Source organism: Phalacrocorax aristotelis, chromosome 9, assembly GCF_949628215.1.
Source record: "Phalacrocorax aristotelis chromosome 9, bGulAri2.1, whole genome shotgun sequence".
Lineage (NCBI taxonomy): Eukaryota > Metazoa > Chordata > Aves > Suliformes > Phalacrocoracidae > Phalacrocorax > Phalacrocorax aristotelis.
This window is the reverse complement of record NC_134284.1, coordinates 15,744,793-15,766,187: the sequence shown is the minus strand read 5'-3', so window position 1 is coordinate 15,766,187 and position 21,395 is coordinate 15,744,793. Positions and strand designations below refer to the sequence as shown.

Sequence of the window (21,395 nt, the reverse complement as noted above, 5' to 3'; positions counted from 1 at the left end):
GAAAGCTGGAGAAATTACTACATGGAACAGGTTTCATGCCAAGATCTTCCACTTATTTCAGCTGGCATAATGGCCTTTCAGGTCAGGATGCCAAGCCTGCTATAATCAACAGAGTTAAGGGCTCTCAACACTTCAGAAGATTGGGCCCTAATTGCTGCAAATTTAGTTAATGCCAAGGGGGAAACACAGGCATCAGGCTTTGGGCCTTTGCCCTAAAAGAGCAGTACAAATAACATCCATATTCATTAGACAGTTGACAGGAGAGTGCCGAGAACTGGGCTGTACAGCAGCCTGCCTGCAAATTTGATGAACTAAGAAAAATTAATGAGCTTTGGGTTCAAAAGGTTTCCTTTAATGTGCATCAAGCATTTCCATGAAACACAAGTAACTACACAAATTTGCTATTTAGCAATAATGGGTCATGTCAGAGCTGGATATCTCTTGATCTCCTGTTGAGATGACAGCATGCACTACGCACCAGTCTTCTGCCAACATGAAATGAGCGTTAGCAAATTTACCCTTAATGAGCTCATCATGCTGAAGTACCAGTTAAAGGGAGTAGGTCACAGATTATGTTTGTTTAGTTGCCCTGATGTGTCTTACTTGTTAATTCAATACGTGAATGTGGTGTTGCAGGTAGGAAGCACCCCCAATCCACTGTGCCTGACCAAACTCTGCACCGACTTTTATAAGCTTTCTCTCTCTGCCTGAACCTGGGGTAAATAGGCACAACTCCAGGGTCTACAGTCAAACCAATTTGTTCTGTGCCAGCTTTGGATCTGGCCCTGCATATGTGCACTTTCCCCTCTCACCATCTCTTCTGACTATGTTCCCTACTGAAAAAATGTTAAGCAAAGTTTTGGGTAGGGGGACAGTTTCCAGCCCTGTTATACTGGTATCCCTTGTTTTTCTTCCTCTCAGAAACAGGCAGAAATCATTTAGGTGTTCAAGTATATGATGATTTGAAGCAGGAAAAACGATCCAAAATTATTGATACCTCCCTCACTGATGGGAGTGGCCAGTCCTGGGGTAAAGACATGTGGACCCCCCAACATATGATATGACACTATGGACCCACAACATGGAACCCTAATGAATGGGTTCGTGGTGCCCAAGAACCCATTTACAAGCTAAATTGCATTATCCGGCTGCAAGCCATATCAGAAATTATCACCAATCAAGCTGAGGCCCTTGACCTATTGGCAGATCAGGCAACCCAAATGCGAACTGCAGTTTATCAGCATCGCATGGTTCTCAACTACCTACTAGCTGAAGAAGGCAGAGTCTGTGGGAAATTGAATAATTCTAATTGCTGTTTAAAGATAGATGACAATGGCAAGGTCATAAAACAAATTACTGCTGGAATACAGAAATTAGCCCATGTTCCTGTCCAAACTTGGGAAGGCTGGAATGTTGATACACTCTCCTGGCTTCCAGGAGGTCCTTGGATTAAATGAATCTTACTTTACCTACTGTGTGGTCTAGCAATGTTACTGTTTTGCCATGTGTCATCCCATGTTTCATACAGTTAATCCAACGCGTTGTCGCAAATATGCAGTTTGTACCCACTGTGTCACCTGATGGAGTTAAACAAATTAGAGCTGTACGTCAACCTGTGTCATCCACAGTCCAAACTGCATAAACTGTCCCCCCAGTCTGTTTTTTTTATTATCGAAAACTGAACTGTTGTTAATGTTAGGCATTGGCCTTGTTTAGAGTTGATACTGCTATAATGTTTTGGCCTTCATAGCTAAAATCTTTGTTATTGATCTAATCTTTCTGCCTTTCTTTCTATTCTTTCTCTCACCACTGTCTCTATACTCGCCACCAATGTTGAGCCACGGGATGGTGTCAGGGACTAGAAACTTGTCTCAACGTTGTTGGCAGGCAAGTTTCGCTACTAATGCCTGATCACTACGGCAGCTGAACAGTTTAATCACCAAGGTTGACCCGGCAGGAATGTGCACCCCATTATCTTGGAGTACTCATCCTCTGTGCATACACCCGGGCCCAAGGCCAACTGGCAACATATGTGGGGGGGCTCGGACCCTCCAGAACTTTCAAGCACCTTCTAGTGACAGTACTGGGCATGCGCCCCACGGCCGAGTGGGAGGCAGGGGTATGCAGAACAGCTACTGAGTATGCAAGAGAGCAACCTTATACAAGGGGAAACCAGCAGAGACAACAGGGTGTGGGTTCTGGAACACCTCTTCCTCCACTGGCTTCAAAGATGCATCGGAAGCCCGGTCTCCCCGCCCACACCGGACAGACTGCCGCAGATCCGTGGTGACAGCTATTGCAACAGTCCCACTCTCTCCCTCTCATTCCCTTTTTCACCTTTTTTTTTCCTCTTCTTTTGCTTTTCTCTCCTGTATCTATTTCTGGCCAAATAAAGTGACTTTGCACTTGACTCTGTTTTGAGCCTTAATTCTGTTTCCAAGACCATAAAAGGAACCCACTCACAATAACACATTGGAGTTAATCAGAAGTTAAGCCCAGCTGCCCCCAACCTCCCAGAATAATATATAATAATATAAGGTTGGTTGGAAAGCAAGGGGGTTTAACCTCTGCCAAACTGTTCAACCCAACAGTGGATTGTGACAACTGGTACTTTCAGATCATGTTCCTGTTTATGTGTTTACCCTTCTCTTGCATATTTGTATGTGGTAGAAGCCTCCATCATGCAAACCCTTTGGATTCAAAGACTATTAGAGCATGAGAGGAAGATTGGTAATAAGAGGGGACAGCCCTATAATGCAGGGATACCACAAAATCTGCTGAAAGACCCACACTATGTTCTCTTCAAGGTACATGAGAAATCTGGGATCAGCCAGTGGGTATTACTACAGCACATAATAGCACACACAGCCACATTAGCAGATATTAATGTATAGAGACCACCACAACCCTTCACATCCTCCCCCACACTGTGAACCCATGCCTACCTACCTTTTGTTGTAATGCCTTTCTGCGCTACAGAACACCCTTTACATGGAAGTAGGGGACTTGCTAGAGGAAGATGATCTTCAAGCCCCAGAAGCTCTGCTGCATCATTGTATTTTGTTGTGTGGAGGAACTAGGTTGACTGTTTACTCCATGACTCAATTTCTCTGTTGGAAAATGCTTGAGATTTCATGTGAACTCTTCATCCCTTTCTTCTGTATGGGAAGACAGTACCCCATGCCATATTAGGAAGGAAAGACATATGTTAAGACAAACACATAGCAGTATCTTAATTTTCTTGCAGCTGCATCATCCCTCCTGCTATTCCTCTAACATCAATCTCACTTTAAATATTCTGTCTTGGATTTGATAGAAGAAACAGTATGTAATAATGCTGTATGATCATTTAACAACAAATGCTATTTTCACTGAAATTCATTTTGCATCATAGCCCATTTCATACTTCAAGGCAATGCAACATTTGAAACTGCAAAATATTTAGTAGGGCATATAGATTACACAGTAGAATCTTCTTCTTCTCAGGATATGTTTAAACAGTGACTTTGATGGTGAAGATAGCTAAAAGGGTTCCTATTCCTCCCTCCTCTTCAGTTGTGTTCACAGAGCTATTTGGGAAACCACATTAGAAACTGACCCTTTCAAATAATTCAGATTAAAGATAACCCTTTCTCTTTTTTGCTGAGAGGGGCTGAATCCAGAACACGGTGGTGTAACCCCACTAACAGTTGTACTGGCACAAAGGGGCAACACAGTGTTGCATGAAAGCACTAACAAGCAACAGTGAGCAAGAGCTCCCTAAGATATTTTCAGTGCTGATAGCCAGTGTTTTGTATTACTCTACACTCACCCGAGAAATAGTCCTATCAATGACTAGTTCTTGCAATTCAAAGTATATTTTGGTCAATGATCAGTTTCCTGAGGGTTTGTCCCTGTGATTCTAAAAGTTTACAGGGATTTTTCATCGACTTGGACTAGATTATATTCCACAAGAGGCAATTATTTGGAATGCAGATAAAGAGTAAGAAAATGCTACATAGTAATGGTGTCAAAGCTGGCTTCCTTTTGAAAGCAATGAAGTTAAGGCAGGAATGAATTGGCATGACTAGCAAATTATAAACTTCCACCCCAACAGCAAAAGCATTTCGCTGATGGAAAGAGAGTCAATACACAATAGCACACCTGTGGTGCAGGTTATGGTGGCTACACAACACAGAGTTCAGTAATAGTAAGAGTAGATCAATAAGAATGCCTGTACCATGCAAGCTCTTAAGAGCAAAAGTATAAACACTCCAAACTGAAAGTACAAGTTGTACATGAAAGCTGTTCTGAGCACAAGCTTTTTCTCATGAAAAAGCTGTACTGGCAACACCAATTACCAAGATGGCTGGATCCAAAGTGTCTGTATGCAGCCTTCACCTTAGACACAGCATGAAACTTCATTATCCACCTCCAGAGTCTTCATTCTGGCTATCCCTCCAAGTATTTCCTTCCTTTCCTGACCCAGAGTTGATTGGCTCAGCTCTCAGAAGGCATCTTTTTGGCGGCTAAGTTTGCTCTTACCAAAAATCCTCTGCACTGCTGTTTCAGACACCATGTCACACGCCTTGTCATTACCTCATTTGTCATTTCCAGATGCCTTAACTCTTCAGTGTTTATATTTTCCTTAATTGCAGGGACTGAATTAAAACAAAAGCATCCACTGCTTTCTTCCCCTCTGTATACTTACCAGAAATATAAGCCTCACTGGAGTACAAGCATGGAGGTTTAACAAATAAGTCTGCCAAAACTTGGAGGTTTTTGTTCTGTCCTTACTCACGCACAAATGAAAGGGAATTTAGCCAGTATAGGAGTAAAAACTGAGGATTCAATTCTGGTTCATTCATTCAGTGCAGAGTTTGACTCTACCAATAGTTCCATTTATTTCAAGCTATTACGCAAGAATACAGGACTCTGAATGCAGAAAAAATGGCAGATCTGTTTCACAACATATGAAGTTCCATTGAGATCCATGTGAAATGAAGATCGCTGAGAAATACTGGCTATTATCTTTTCATTCATTTCATGCTTTAGCATTCCCAAGTTGCCTCAGATTACATAGTTTTCAATGTATTTCCTTAAGGCAGCAACACTTAGAAGTATTTTTGCAAACATACATTCCTCCTTACCTTTTCCATACATGTTACCTAAATCAATATCCAAGTAATTAATCCTATAATCAAAGTCTTAGGCCTCCTTACTGCCTTTTATCTGTAAACATATCTCCTGATCTTCTGTTTCTCTAATTGCTTTACAGGTCTCAGGGGAGACATCATCCAGCTCCTTTCAATGCCCTTAATTTCTACACAAACTGTGTCAGAAGTTATGCTGTCTCTCTTTACAGGCTCAATAACCAGCCCTTTCCACGATACATCAACCTTTCTTCTACTTTATTTTGTTTCTTGCTTTTGGCAGCTCCTGTATTCCGTCAAGTCCCTTGATGCTTTCCAGGCTTGTCTGTGATGTTATATGAATGCCGTATATCCCTTGGAAACAAGTAACCCCTTAATTCTGTAGTTTTGTACTATATGCTTCAAGGATTTGTCTGGAGTATATTTACTTTGTACTTTGAAATCCCACAGGTTTATAAGATACAATCTTGAACACCGAGTACAAGAACCTAAATACAAGAGAAAATTCCTATATAAGAAAAGATCAGGACTCTGGACTGGGATTTAGAAGATCTGGGATTAATTCTTGACTCACAAATTCTGCATATGATTGTGAGTTACGGCTATATCATTATAAAACAAAAGTCCCTAAAGGGATAATGAAGTTCTGCCTCCACCCCTCCCCTCTTCAGATCATTGACTTGGAGATGAACTGCAGAGACTCTGCAGGCCCTAGGGTGTTGATGTATTGGCATGATATTTGAACACCCAGATGTTTGAACACATTAGTCCTTGTGTACTTCAGAAAGTATAGCCTAGATCTATATATAGTCTGCATTTGCAAGTTTGCAATCTGCACTTACAGCCTGTTAGAACTTCCATAACCTAGCAGTGAGACATAACAGTATTGTCTTTTTATAGCTATTCCTTGCCTTCAGCATCTCTTTTTCTTCTGTTCTTAACCTTAACTATGAGATTATAGTTTACTCTGGGCACAAAATGCGTAACAAGACAACAGTTAGTGTATACATGCAAGTAACAGTAACCAGAACTATGCAAAATGTTCAAATGCCTTACATTCTGCACAAACTTGGTGACTGTTTTCAGTATGAAAAATCCATATTACCCTTGCCTCTTAATATATTCAGTACATACTTATAGCGTTTTATGTTAAATAGCATTTTTTAATGAAGGTGCCTCACCTTTGTTTAACAGAAGTATCAGGAAAACCGTTGGTTTTTAAAACTTCTCCAGCGCTAGGGCGATGCAATCCTAAAATGTTTCAATTCACCTTACAAGTAAAATGAATCTATAAAGTTACGTCCCTGCTACAACTTTCCTAGCTGACATCAGTCAACTGCTTGGCGTCTTTAGCAGCCACTCTATGGCATCTCTTACGAGCTTTCCTTACACTTGTACAGTGTATCATTCAAATTCACTAAACATTCTTAGAGCTGTGCTGATACCAAAAGGATCATTTACAGTCTGAACAGAAACTTGGTAACAAATGGAGACTACTCTGGACAGGCCGCTTGACGCCAACATGGCAGGAGACACTCAAACAATAACTACACCTGCACTAGTGATCTCTTAGTACTCAAACAAAGTAAAACCAAGGCCTCTTTAGCCGTTTCCTGATTCCGGTAAGTGGGGAATAGGGTTGGAAATAGATTTGAAACAAGTCACTTGAGGCATGTCATAGGCTCTCAAGGCCTCTGGTGATTGACACATTGCACCTGTGCCGTAGGGGACTTCCTCTTGGTACCCATCAGACAGTCCACCACAATGTGCCCCAGTACCAAGGGCGCAGAGTTAAAGCAGGCAGCAGAATCTGAGTTACTGGAATTCATTTCACTAATCGACTTAATTAAATTGATTTATTTAATTTATTGTTTTAATTAATGTAAATTTCATTAATCACTTTACGTTTACTCTAATGACAGAATTACAGTGGGAGCCAAAACAGCACGAAGCAAACAGAGGCAATCTGAAGATTCAAATTAAATGTGAGGCAGTTAAAGCTAAATTAATGGTGTAAACACAGCACGTTACAGTATTGCAAGGTCACGGCTGCCCAGTCAGACTGCATCCACCTTAGCTGCTTCCAACATTTTGTGAGGGGAAGTATTCTGAGGGGGTGAGAACCTGGCTACTCCTGACTACTATGCAGACACATATTATGACTGAATTTAACCAATAAATTCAAAACAAGACATGCAGGTTCCAGCACTGAGTACAGCTTTGTCCTGGAAGAGAAGAAGTGATACTTCCACAGGACAGGTTAGCCCACAGTGGTCCTTACAAACCCTGCCTGCCCTCCCTGGCCCACTCCCATGGCCCTGCCATCCCAGGGCTGTGTCCGACCCCCATTCTCCTTGCTGGGCCTGATCCCGATTTGCTAATTTGCATTCCCAGCTCAGCCTTGGACCTGTCTTCAACCTATGGACTTCCCTGATGGTGTGGGATCTGAGCTGACCCTGGCTGCCATCCCCAGGGCAGCTGCCTGATGGCTTGTGTGCTGCCAAAGCCGAACCAGAGTGACAAGGAAGGTTACTTCAGAGCTACAGCCTCTCCCAGAGGGTGATCAGGACAGTCCAAGCTTGCTCAGGATGGAGCCTCACTTCCCTGGAGGGGTGGGATGATGGTTTCTCCACAGAGGCTTCAAGAACCTGTGGTGAGTACAGCTTGTGTCCTGCCACAGTGGGGTGCAGAGTGGCAGCCCCCAACACCTGCCAGGCTCCAACTCCAGCTGTCTTGTTATGTGTCATACCAGGGATGTGCAGGCAGTAAAGAGGCAGGGTGACAGCAAGCTCTATGCCGAAAGTGTTAAAATAGCTACAAACTCAGTTTCCTTCAGATACTTTGGTTCCCTAAGAGCTGCACATTCACATTGTCTGTTTCAGCTTATTTCTGTGACCTGGTCTGTGCTCCTCTGTTACTCCCACCACCCTGTAAAGTAGAGCTGCTTGTTTAGTTCTGCCATAATCGCCCTCCCATGTTCTGCTTCTGAGTATCCATTCTAGGGAATAAACTGCTGGAGCTGATTTTCAGGATACCAGTATGCCCATTTAAATCTTTTTAAAAGATGTATGGATCATATCTGCCACAGCAACTTTGTAACTGGGTTGATTTAAAGTCCAAGTCTCAGCACAGAGTTGCTCCATCCCTCTTCCCACAGAAGTTATTGTCTAATAAAATACAGACAATTACAGCTGGATTTTTTAAATACACTATACTCTTTTCTCCTAGTCCCCCCACACCTCTCTTTTAATTGCCATTACTAAATTAATCATGTCATCTTAATGCCTTGTGGATACCATCAAAAGCCATTAATAAGTCATCTCAGAAGTCAGGTAGTCTGACTTTGAACACACACAAAGAGCAGATCTCTTAGGATGGTGCCAGAATCAGCACAGAATCACACTTTAAAGCTTTGGGCACAACTACAGGGATTTTTTTTCTAAAGCAGATAGCCACAAATGTCATGCTAAATACTAACACAGAAATGTATTTTCCACATAATTTTTCACTCATTTGGATTAAACTCCACTTCTGCGTTGTGGGTCAAAAATAGCCTAGGAGCTACACTGCTCTGCAAAGTGGAGTAGTTGGTTCTGTGTGGCCTTTAGTTTACACCCTCACACTAACTTTAATCATTTAAATGACTACATGGTAGTTTTCTGCACTTCACGGAAGCATAGAAAGCAGAACCTCATTACTTTATAATCTAATTTAATAGTTCCACAGAAAATAATAGCTGAAGCATTTTTTTATCCCTCCCTTCCTCCTCCCCCCTTTTTTTTGGTCAAAACTACATTACTTGGTTTAACTTGAGATTTGATGTGGGATAGCCAGCTGGAAATATATGTTTGGGTTTTCTTTAATTGTAACTAACCCTAAAAACTGTGTAGAGTCATACTTGTCAGAAGTAGAAACGTATCTTAGAATCCTAGAATGCTTTGGGTTGGAAGGGACCTTTAGAGGTCATCTAGTCCAACCCCCCTGCAGTGAGCAGGGACATCTTCAACTAGATCGGGTTGCTCAGAGCCCTGCCCAACCTGACCTTGAATGTTTCCAGGGACGGGGCATCTACCACCTCTCTGGGCAACCTCTTCCAGTGTTTTACCACCTGCATTGTAAAAAATTTTTGCCTTACATCCAGTCTAAATCTACTGTTCTTTAGTTTAAAACCATTAACCCTTGTCCTGTCACAACAGGCCTTGCTAAAGAGGTTGTCCCCATCTTTCCTAATAGAATCATAGAATGGTTTAAGTAATCTTAATTACTCCAAAGTTAAAAGAAGATTAAAATTTGCATGTGAAAAGCAAGGAACAACTTCAGCATCTAGGTAAGTTCCACGCTTGGTTAGTCAACACCTCTGTACATAGCATTAGTGATCTTGACAACACTGTCTTCTGTCTCTTTAAAAGGACAGTGAAATAGCAGTTGAGAAAGTACACAAGTAGGGGGAGCTTTAAGTCTCACTTGTAAACAAATGAAGTTAAAGGACTGAGATACTTAACTTCAAAGACATCAAACTCTCTGTTCAGATATAATTCTGAATAGTGTATGCTGTCACAGGCTAGGATAAACTGTGTGAAGGAAGCAAGAAGCAGCTCCAAGCTCTGTGAGGGCTTAAATTCTCCAGAACTGCAGAAAACTGGAAAGTATCCAAACAGCTTTGTGCTGTACCTGTGAGGAATACATGATAATAAAAACCAACATTCTAGATACCTTGTACTTGACAATGTATGATCCTTGAGTCATTTGATGTGGTTTAGCAGCTTTAGTTAACTCAAACTAAGTAGGCTATTTATGAAATCCTAATACAGAAACATGAATTCCAAGCACAATGAAACAGAGAGGCTACAAAAACAGCATGAGAGTACAGGATATATTGCAACTGAGAGGAACCAAGGAACAGATCTGGGATTCAACGCTAAGGAAAGGTCAGCTCACAACAGCGATCACACACAAACACAATCCCAAACAAGGCACAATCAACTATTGACAAAGAAATTGGAATTCGTCCAGCGCAGACTGCCACCCAGCCCCATAATCAAGTGTTTTAGGGTACAGTAGCATTCTGGCAATGTAGGTATGAGAAGAACTTTGAAACAGAAACCAAGTGAGAAGCCACGGAAGCACCGCACTATGAGCTGCACATGTCATTTGCAAAGACCAAGGTTTTCTTTTCCATCAGATAAAAGAACATTCCTTTTAGGATTGAATGACTATTAAGTTGTCCATCTCACTGGAAAGTAGAAATCCAAAGTAATTAAGAAAAAGTCTCAGGATATTTCCAAGAAACATAAGTAGTCTTACCAAATCCAGCCTTTCTTATTTTTCATGTGCTTAAAAATCAAACTCTTTTTAAAAATCTCCACTAAAATTATCTAGGGTTTTAAAGGAATGATATCTGGGAGGCAAGCAGAGGTGCATAATAAAAAAAATTATCTTGATTACTATATCTTGAGACATTATATTTTAAAACTATCATTATTTATTGAAACATTACATCCAATCCATCATAATGAATAAAGTAATGTATAAGTTAACAGCAAACCAGTAGCATTTTTAAGGAAGCAGCTGAAGAGTCTATAAACACAGCTGAAAAATTGTGTGGCACATTTCATCATGATTGCTCATAAATATTTATATCACATATTTAGACTAACGTAAAAGGCCACTGTCAAGCAGAAATCATGAGTCAGATCCTAAGAGCCCATCCAAAGTTCCAGGCTGCTTTTTCATCTTTGATACTGTTTACTTTGCACCTTTCAGTCATCCTGAAATACAACACTACGCTCATCTTGCTCTGCCCACAGTACAGATGGCCAGAATCAGCACCTAAAATTCAAATTACATTTGGTTGACACAGGATGGATTAGAGGTGATTAGAGCTTCCTTTTGCTGCAGTAATTAAAATTCTAACATGCTAGAAAAGTCCATTGCTTTTCAAGTATTTTTTATTTCTAAGGGAAAAGAACCCCCACCCAACAATTTACTGATTTCTCAAACACTTCCATCTCAACTTACCCTGTTTTATAGCATCCACCAAAAATAAATCAAAACAAAACAAAAAAACCAAACAAAAAAATAACCCCACATACAACATATTTCTGTATGTTCAGTATGGTGTTGATTTTGAGTACTGAACTATAGGAGGTGTCACAAAAAAGAGGTCAGGACTTATGTCATTGCCCCCAAGATATCTGGCAGGAAAGCCAAAATTTGTGAAATTTGTGAAGTGGCGCATAGCTGCAGGGAATCAAGCTCGGTAGATTGCAAGTCTGGACATAACCCCACTGATATCATTAAACAAACAATCCCTTTTTGCCTACCTAGGCAAAGATAATTCTGGAGCAAAGATGATGAAAAGTTTAGAGACAGATCAATAGGACAAAAACTGGTCCTTACTGCTCTAGAGGGGGCAGCTTCATGGCACTCCTGTATGGCTACAGGGAATCACTGGCAGAGCTTCTGTTACTACCTCATTCAAAACCATGCTTATGACAAAAGATTGCCAGCTGGTCCTCTTTATCTGATGAATAATGCAGTGACAAGCAGCAGGAATATCCAATCAGATTATTATATGGAAACTGCTTTGATCAGGACAGCAAATACGCACCAGCTGGTCTCCATAGAGGGACTCCCTGACATTGTCATTTCATAAGTTGATAGCTGCTGGCTGCCTTTCCATCCTCTGCTTTACCTTCTACCTTTATCTTTAAGAAAAGAAGGTTAGTTCTTGTCTTCCCTTCCTTCTTTTTTTTTTTTTTAAACAATGATAGAGGTTAAGTATAGATAAGAAAAACAATTAAAATTGATCTGTCACACGTTTGTTATTCTGATGTGTCATGCTGTATCCCTTCTCTGTGTTAAGCTGACACTCTATCACAGTAATTGAAATTCTTCACTGTAGACAGCTCATAACCAATACAGTGATTTTCATTACAAGTTCCTCCGAATATAGCAAAGATGAATGTATATTAAACTAAAAAAAAAAAAACCCTGGCAGCTGCTTGGGCCTGGAAAAAACCGCTGCTTTCTTAATTCAGCACCATCGTGGCCACATGGCAATAACAGTCACTAGCATTATAAAAAATAATACCGAATAAAGGCCGAAGTCCAATCAGAGTAGCTGCCATGTCTCCCAGGCATCTTCTAGCCAAAGTACCTCTGAGCAGTCTCTTTTTAATTCACAGGACTTGTTTTACCTCTCCCTGACAAAAGACACTTTGTGCCACTCAGTTTCCCCACAGGATCAGCCAGTAAACAAGTTCAAATGAAATCTACATCTGCCCCAATTAATCCACACAATTTGGAAAGCCATAGAATACCCTTCAGGTGGAGATCAAAACTTACGAGGTAAAGGAGGTGCTCTACTGCAATCCAAGCCTTGCTGTATGGAAGACTGAAGTCTAGCCAGGCATTCACAAATGAGATAATAGTGAATAAAAAGGAGATAAAGGAATGAAGGGGCAAGAACCTCTCCTAGGACGTTGCATCCCATCTAAGCATTTCCCGTATGTGCCACATAAATAAGCGCTACTGTTGTTCACACTGCATTTGTGTTTCCCTGATGAAGCACAAAGAGGGGCAGAATGGATAGTGTTTAGGATAGTAGTTGTTCCAGTGTGAGAGACTGCAAAAAAGCAATGTCCCAGTCAATTTGCAGCTCCTGGCTCTTCAGAATCACAATTAAAGTGACTCTACTGTCACTTTCATGTGCCAAAAATGATCACTCCTTTGGCTTTCCTGAAAATCTGTAATACACATTATGATGGCTGAGCCCCAACAGAATCAAGGAAGGACCAAAGGAAAAAATGCATAGTTATGCATTTAGGATTCAGTGTTGCTATAAATCTTCCTAATTTATGTTGCTCTTCTGATCAAACTTTGAAAATCCAACTTCCAAAATTCAGATGCCGAAGTTCTACTTCATTTCTCACATTTCTTTTTTCCTAATAATGACATCGAAGGAAAGCAGCACCCTGTGAATCAGCTGCAGTGCCAAAAAAATATAGAATAACTGTTGGCATTTTCACATTTCATTGACGTATAATTATGTGAAATGAAATGACAAATACTTTCATGCAAAGCTCCACCAGGGAGAAACTGCATATTGATATATCCAAGACCATCTTCTAAGTTACTGAATGCCTCATTGGTTCAAGGAATAGACTTCTTTACGATCTGATTTTGATTCACAAACAGAAATGCAAAGAGATTGTTTTTGTTTGTTTTTTTTCTGAGCGTTTTCTATTGTATATGAACTTGATGCAATTTCTTTGCCAAAACCCAGTTATGAAGAAAGGCAGCTGCTGAACAAGCAGCATAGAACAGCTAGAACTTACTGAGAGGAACAAATCTGAGCCAGGTTTGTTTTCTAAATATTTTGCACAATTCTGTAAAATTACATTGGACAACAGTGAGTTCCATTCTCCAGGCCATTGTAAAGACGATGTCAAAAATACCATCTTCAGTATTTTATCTGTGAATGATTTAGTTCCATAGATTAACAACCCTAGAAAGCAACAGATTCTGTATACTGCAGAACAGCCAAATACAATGTAGGGAAATCTCTTTCGTGGCCTGTGAGCATGCACAGATTCCTACCTGGAGAAACCATTACATGCCAATAATTTCTTGGGGTTAATCTAGACATTTCTTTTGTATTATTCAAATGGAAATGATCCATTTGATCCCTCCCAGCACTTATGTTGAACTAAACAGGTAACCCAAAGGGGAAAGGTTGCATAATGTCAGACACAGACCTGTCTATTTTCAGTCAAAAGCACTCTGACATACTAGCATGCAGTGTTTTTCTGTATTGCATAATGAAACATGGTGTGCTTCTCTTGGCAAATGAGTAGCCACCTCGCAAAACATGAATCACAGTCAGAAACATAGCTAACTCCTGTTATGAATTTAGGACAAGTCAAAGCTACAGGATTAAATGACACTTTCAGATTTCCCCTGGTTGATCTGGTCTCCTAGGCTTCAGGGTGTAAGTTCAAGCCCATGTTTACTATAGGTTGGCTTAAACACTACTAATGAACATTGTGGCACTTTTGAGTTTTATGCAGTTAGTAGAGATGAGTGACCTCAGGAGATGAATGGAAAAATCATTCATCTCTGAATGATTTTGTGCAGTAAGTGGAAGCTCCCATTTGTTTCTTTAAAGACAAAACTGGCCATAGAATAATAGAACAACATTTCCATGTTATCTCTGGGTTTTATAGCTTGCAAATAGATCTAAATGTGAAAATCAATTAGTTTAAACTGAGAGAAAGTGTGCAGGTTCCCACTGGCTTTCTGATAAGGGTTTAGCCAGAAGGAGTTGGCTGCCACAACACACATATGAGACAAGTAACAGCCGACTGGTATCTTCTTAAGTTATTTCAAGCATGTAATGGGCTCATGATATGTTTTAAAAGACTTAAATCCCATAAAAATAGAGGTCTTTTTTCCCTCTATACTGTCTCCCTTGTTATTTCTGTAAATGATGATATAGCAAAACCTGCTTTTATTTGCCACTAGAGGTGGCAGGCTGATTTATACCAGAGAAAGATCTGGCTTTTTCCACTAAATTTATCCCCTGAGTAATATCACAGACTTTGTAAACATTCTATTAAGGAAGAAATTGGCCTATCACCATACTATATCATTTGCTTGGTGTCTTAAATACAAATTTAATTTCAGTCCACTTGGAAAACGATTATATTGATGCAAAAGCTAATTGACTTTTATTGGCCCGTATATTCACTTTGGCACATATTTTTAAATTTAAAAAAGTATTCATCATTCAAGAAGTGTTATGAAATATAGATGTTAAAAATTAGATCCTTTTTGTTTGGGTTATGTGTACTAGCCCACTCACCAATGACATATAGTCAAACAGCATTTATTACACAGTAATTACACATCCATAAATGTTTTTAGAGTGTTTTGGAGTGGATTTCTTGCTCCTGTTTAGAGCAGACACGAATAGTTTAGACAACAGCAGCGGATGCAACAAAAAAAGGGAACTGGAGCATGCTAGTCAAGTTCTGAACTTCCTTGACTCAGGCTGAAAATATACCCTACCCATATCCCTATACAAATGGAACGACTATTGAATACAGTTTGACAGCCAGTAATCTTTTAAAGAAATAAGACTCAAGCCTAAAATGAAAGAAATACAGAGGCAGTTTACCTTTGCATATTTAATAGGATACTTCCTACAATCTAAAGTTATCCCTAACTGACAACAGGATTAAGCTAATTTAAAAAGGATTAAGACTGAGTCTTCAAAGTCTAAAATCAATAATTGGGAAGCCCCAAAGAGTTCTGCGTATCACAAGAGGAAGAGAAAATTTGGTATAGACAGGATTCAGAAACTGGTGATGTTCAGAAGCTAACCAGTGAGAAATAAACAGGGATCATTATTTATATAGGTTGAACTAAATTCTAAAAGCTAAAATTCAGCAGAAAAACATTCATAGCCTTGAACAGATGTCCTGGTTTCACTTGGGATAGAGTTAAAAGTCTATTAAAACCAAAATAATTGGTTACTTTTAAAACTAGAGTGTGCCTGTAGGTATAATCTAGTACAAGGTCCAAACCCATAGGGATCATACAAAAAAAAAAGTACAGACTGCTAAATTCCTCTGAGTCCCTGCAAGCGTTACAAAACAAAGCTTTACAACAGGATCTTAGTATATGCAACAACTAGCTGAAATTTCTTAATGTTTTGCCTAGAGATTTAAAAAACAAAAACAACACCTACGATTTTGCTTTTGCTGGGTACTTTTTCCATCTGCAGGTGAGGGGCAGCAAAGCTCCCCAGGGGAACAAGAAGGGCCTCACTGAGTAGAGTCATAGCAAAACCGCATTCTTTTAAAGGACTTGTCTTCAGTAAAAGAAGCCTAAAAGACAGATAGGAGCACACAAAGCTGTTTCATTTTAATGAGCTCCATTAAATGCTTGAACAGCCCTTACTAATGAATAAAGCTTTCTGGGATGGAGCAGTGAGTCAGTAAAGAAGGTGCTGGGTTGAGGGGCAGGCAGTGGAATGCAATTGCCAGTTAGGTTGCCTTTTTCTGCCCATCCAAGATAATCACTTCAGTGCCCATAATGTATCTTTGTTGGAGTTATTGCCACAAATCAAGAGTTTTAAACCCTTTAGCAACAGCTAAAATTGTTCACTTTGGAGACAGGATGGAGAACACTGAGGAAACACAGAACAGAGTTCTGTTACAGCCTTTGTGAGAAACAAATGGGCTGACCTGGATTAATGAAGCTAATAATATTACACAGTGCTTCATCCTTCTTCAGTAGCTTCCATCTGAGCCTCTCAGCGTTTGCTTGTAGGAGGGAAGCATTTACTTCTTTTTTGTGTTTGGGGAGCTAAAGAACAAGAAATGAAGGTTATCTGTCCAAAGATGCACAAGTTTCAAAGTGAGCTGAATACATAACCCCCAAATCTGGGTTCCCCTTCTCTAAGCTCACCAGCACTTGCAGAAAGGTAGCACTAGATACTGACGTTTTTTCATACCATATGGACTATTCAGTTAAGAACAATAGTATTTTTCATTGTTCTAAGAAAAAAAAAACACAAAAATTTGTGAGAAGGGAAGTGTCAAATAATTTGTGTTGTATTGTAAAGTCATCATTTTTACATTTCCTGCCACAAAAAAACCTCAGTATCTCTCAGAAATTGATGCTTTGTATTAAAAACTTCATTTAACTACAAACTTATTTTACAATAGGAAAATTTGCAGCATGAAAACTTCCAGTGACTTGTATAATTTGCTCTTTTGTTTAGATCCATGCTATAAGTAACCTGGCTACTTACTAAAAGCACTGTGATAATCAAGTCCAGCAAACGATCTCATCCTAGATTTGAATATGAGAGCTACAGAGTGAGATTAAGACTGTCAGTCCTTGCCATACACCTAGTAATTTCAAGAATTAATTCACCTATCAAAAAACTCTCCAGAATATGGCTCCCACTGAAACAAAGCATCCCTCATTCTACTGTGATGTCAATCCTGTTCACAAAGCCAGAGGAGCAACAACGGTGAACTCAAAGCCACAGGACTTGTCTGACTTTCAAATACACAAATACAGAATATTTTCCCACTGGGTTTGCTAAGGTTCTTAAAACCTCTGCCCCAATATGCAGTTTTGTTTTGAAATCGGCTAAAAGGTAGCTGTTCATAATTTCATATTTTGCTTCCATACCTTAAATTAATTTGAATCTGTGCAGAGTAAAATGAAAAGTAGAAATCTCTGGTAATATCAAGCAGGATTTAAATTCTGACAGCACATTAAACCAGTGAGAATCAATTGATTCTTTCCTTCTTTGTTTTGTTTATATTAAGAATGGTTCAACTGCTGCTTCATGGGGAGAGAAAAAAATTCCACTCCCCTAATGTACATTAGGTGAAAAGTGTGCGATAAAAACTTAGATTCTGTCCTAGATCTTCTGTCACAATTTGGGATAGATAATTTTACCCTGTATTTCCATTTCTTTATATTCGAAATGCAAATAATGAATATGACTATGTACCTGGTACAGAATTATCATCATATGAGATGCCTTGGGGAATACTACTGTAAGAATATATCATTAAAATACACTTCACTCTCCTAAAAACTGCTGAGCATTTATTTTATTCCTGCAGAACAGCTTGTACATATCGGTATAAATTCTCTGTGACGTGCATATCCATACTGTGCCTGATCAGATCTCTATACCTATATGCTTTGTTGATGCCTATCACTGTATCAGCAATTCAATTAATCTGGATAGTTTCTTAAACCAACATTTTCTCGTCATCCACTATTCCTCTTTTGTCTGGCACCCTGCTGTGTGCATAAACTAATTACTGGTCTTCTGACTTGGCACCTCAGTACCTTTCAGACGAGATGGAACATCAGCAGTCCCACGTTTCCTTTCAAAGCACAAGGTGGCTATTTCATCACAGCTGAAATCTTTGAATGTTCTTAAAAGTAAATAATATCCTTCACCCTTGGAAATGGAGAAAGTATGGCAATGATCAGTGATTCACAGTGTGGGATTTTTAAACACTTCATTTTCATCTTACTTGAAGTATTTTACGCCTTTGAAATAAAGAAGCTAATGTGAGATGAATTGCCTTTCTGTCTAACAGCAGTGTGTCTTGCATTAATGATCAATTACACCTACATCCAAGAACAGACTTGTGCTAAGAAAAGTAATAGGATTTAAACCTGAAATTATTCTGAATAGAATTGTAGTGCTTTTGCACCTCTTTTCACCTATATGAGAATATCACGCAACTGGTATGATAATTCTATATTTAACACAAAGCAACATTTGTTAGGTTTATGGTTGGACTCGATGATCTTAAGGGTCATTTCTAAACTAAATGGTTCTATGTTTCTATGATTTTGCCAAGAAAAAATGTCATCTGCTATTTTTCAAATCCATAACCAGTTAATCTTATGGGGCACCAACCAGGGAACACGAGAAACTGAGCTTTGGAGCTTCTGGGTTCAGTTTTTCCTCAGACTCATGTCAACTTCCTCATGTCACTCAGTCTTTGCCTCTTTTCTCCTCTGCAGAAAGAGGACACTACTTTATCTTTGTCAGCACAGTGCTGCAAAGCCTATTCAATAGTATCGGTAAATCACTCTTGGTATCTTCAAGTGCAAGGCACTCAAAATACTTTGGCCAGTAGTTGGCTATTACACAGAAGAAATGTATACTGCACTTGCAGCTATCCTTTGAGATGTACAGACTGTAAAGATTTTTTCCCCCACTGAATCACTAAGGATAATCCAGGCTTAAACATTTTTTGAATAGTTTGTCTTTCTCTAAAGAAAGTTTGAATCTTTATTTCCTTTTTAATGCAACAACACTTGTCCCTTGTTCCACAATAATTTGACAAAAAGCTGAAGACAGGTTTCCCTGAGAAGATAAGGACACAGAGAAGAATTATAAAAATAAGTATAGAACCAGGGAAAAAAAAGTTTTTCAGTGCAATTTAAAATGAAATTAAAGATATCAATCACTTTTACCACTAAAATAATAAGAGTAATTTGCTTGCTTCACACAGATTCCTATAGGAAGATGGTACTTTCTACTATAGGACTCTTTCAGTCTAATTCATAAAGACAAATCAAGAAGCAATTCCTGGAAATTAAAATCAAACTAAAATTAATACAATAAGGAGCATTTTTAAACAGTGCAGATGAAAAAAACCTACTAAACTACCCAAAGAAGCAGCAGATTGCCAATTTCTTGACGAACAGTTTTTTGAGTCAATAAACTTCAGTCCAACACAACGTGCTAGACAATACAAGAAAAACTGTTTGAATCTAGTTGGCCCATGATATACATAAGGCTAGACTGAATGATCCTTCCTGGCCAAAGAAAGCTACGTATACACCTTATCTCCAGCATTATGCACGGATTCAGTGGCAACATTCTTCCTAAAAGCTCACCTAAGAAGACATGGCTCCTTTGCCTTTTAATTAAATTCTTAACTCAAAAAAGATTTAACACAGATTTTCCCAATGACACACCACTTAAATCACTGGATTGTGATTCCACAGCTTCTAGAGCATCCCTTGAAAAAGGCCACCTCCTATTTCCATGCTGCCAGCTTCATAACACAATCCTTACTCAGGCAAAACTCCAACTGTCCTCACGGAATAAGGCCTAAGCAGGGAAAATGGTGTCTGGCCCTTCTGTGAACAAATGAACATCTACATGTCTTTCCTGAAATAGCAGGCTGCACTGTATAAACCGGATACATTATCAGCAAAGTTAACAGTGCTGCCTACCATTATAATGAAAATTGTCTGGCAGCCCTAGAGGTTATGATGTCATGCCACTTATATAGTCTGAATTTAAGTTTATACACCAGGTATCTGCCAGGCTGATCACCATTACTACTATTTAATAAACAAAAAGTTAACCAAACGTTGTTTCTGAGAATATATCCACAGGAAAATATTTAGTTGTATTAAGGTATTATTGAGACTTCCTTTTCTTTGAAATACATTATTGCCTTCCTGCGTTGAATCAGGCATTGAAGTTTGGCAGGGAAGCTGGGGGATTTCTTTTGCAACAAGAGAGGGCGTTTATGGACCTTATGAAAACTTCTCATTTAACCAATAAGACTTTGAAAAACTGCAGCTCTCACGCTCAGCAGGGACATATTTTAGCAACCTGAAAGTTCCAAAGGCCCCAGTTCTAATGAAAATTTTCCATCCTCTTGGAAGCTCTTGTGCAAAGAGTGTCTACACTGTTCACACACACCAACGCTGGTTCTTAGTGGGTTTTCAAGAAGGAATGTTTAGACTACACACACACAACAGAATATACCTAATGAGGGCATTTCCATGTGTTCATCCTCCACTGCCCTTGTAATCTTTCATTGATGAGTTTGGACAGATTTAGACTCTGCTCCTTTTCCCTCTAGTCACACTGGGAAGTAAGATGCTACTTAGTGCCAGAAACATGCAGGGTTCCTGAAAGATAAAAAAATCTTAATTTAGAAAATTGTTAACAAATCGAACAGCCTAAAATCTTAATGCTCCCACAGTTAGTCACCACCGGAATAAGGAAGAAGGGGATTTAGGGACACTTGAGGAACCACTGAATAGTTGAACAAACAAATATGTCAACATTTTATTTACCTTACAAAATTAACCCTTTTCAGCAGTTACAGGTGACTCAAAATATTGTCTCTGAGAATATTTTTCTCCATTGTTTTCCCTTCTTTACCCTTCTCCTCCTAAGTTTATGTCCTTAAATGGGCAAACCAGAATAGCTTGGGTTCTGAGATACAATTCTAACTGAGTTTCAGCAATGGAAGTGAAATTATTTTGGCACTCACAAAAATTACTTTGTAGCACTCAAAACAGTGTCACAGATTCACCATAGACACATTCCAGGTTTCTGGTACAGAGAGGCAAAGTAAACATATATCTTAATCCTGGGAAAGACCTACAATAAAATCAGTTCCTTGGGTTATTATTATGGTGGTCAGTCAAAACAACGGCAGATTCATCTCAGTATAACTCAGACAATTGGCATTGTGTGTTTGGGACCAGCACATTTTAGATTCAAAGCCAGTTCCTGATTCACACTTAGATTTTAAGCAAGCACCTTAAAGATACAGGTGTACAGATATATATTTTACTTCTGTAATCACCCCTATTTTGTCAGAGCCTACAAGTGTGACATATTATGAACCAAACTGCTTCTATAGAAGGTGAACTCTGCAGTCCTTCTGAAGGTAG

The 21,395-nt window shown here is 39.3% G+C and overlaps 1 long non-coding RNA gene across 1 annotated transcript in view; it reads right to left on the bottom strand.

Annotated features, from left to right (window-relative positions):
• LOC142061942 (uncharacterized) overlaps nt 1-20,615 on the bottom strand; it is a 159,318-nt gene extending 138,703 nt beyond the window's left edge. Inside the window, exons 1-2 of the long non-coding RNA XR_012662312.1 lie at nt 20,476-20,615; nt 2,950-3,158 (exon numbers count right to left, since the gene is read on the bottom strand). This is a non-coding gene — a long non-coding RNA (uncharacterized LOC142061942). The remainder of the gene's footprint in view (nt 1-2,949; nt 3,159-20,475) is intronic.
• Between the last annotated feature and the right edge of the window lie 780 nt (nt 20,616-21,395).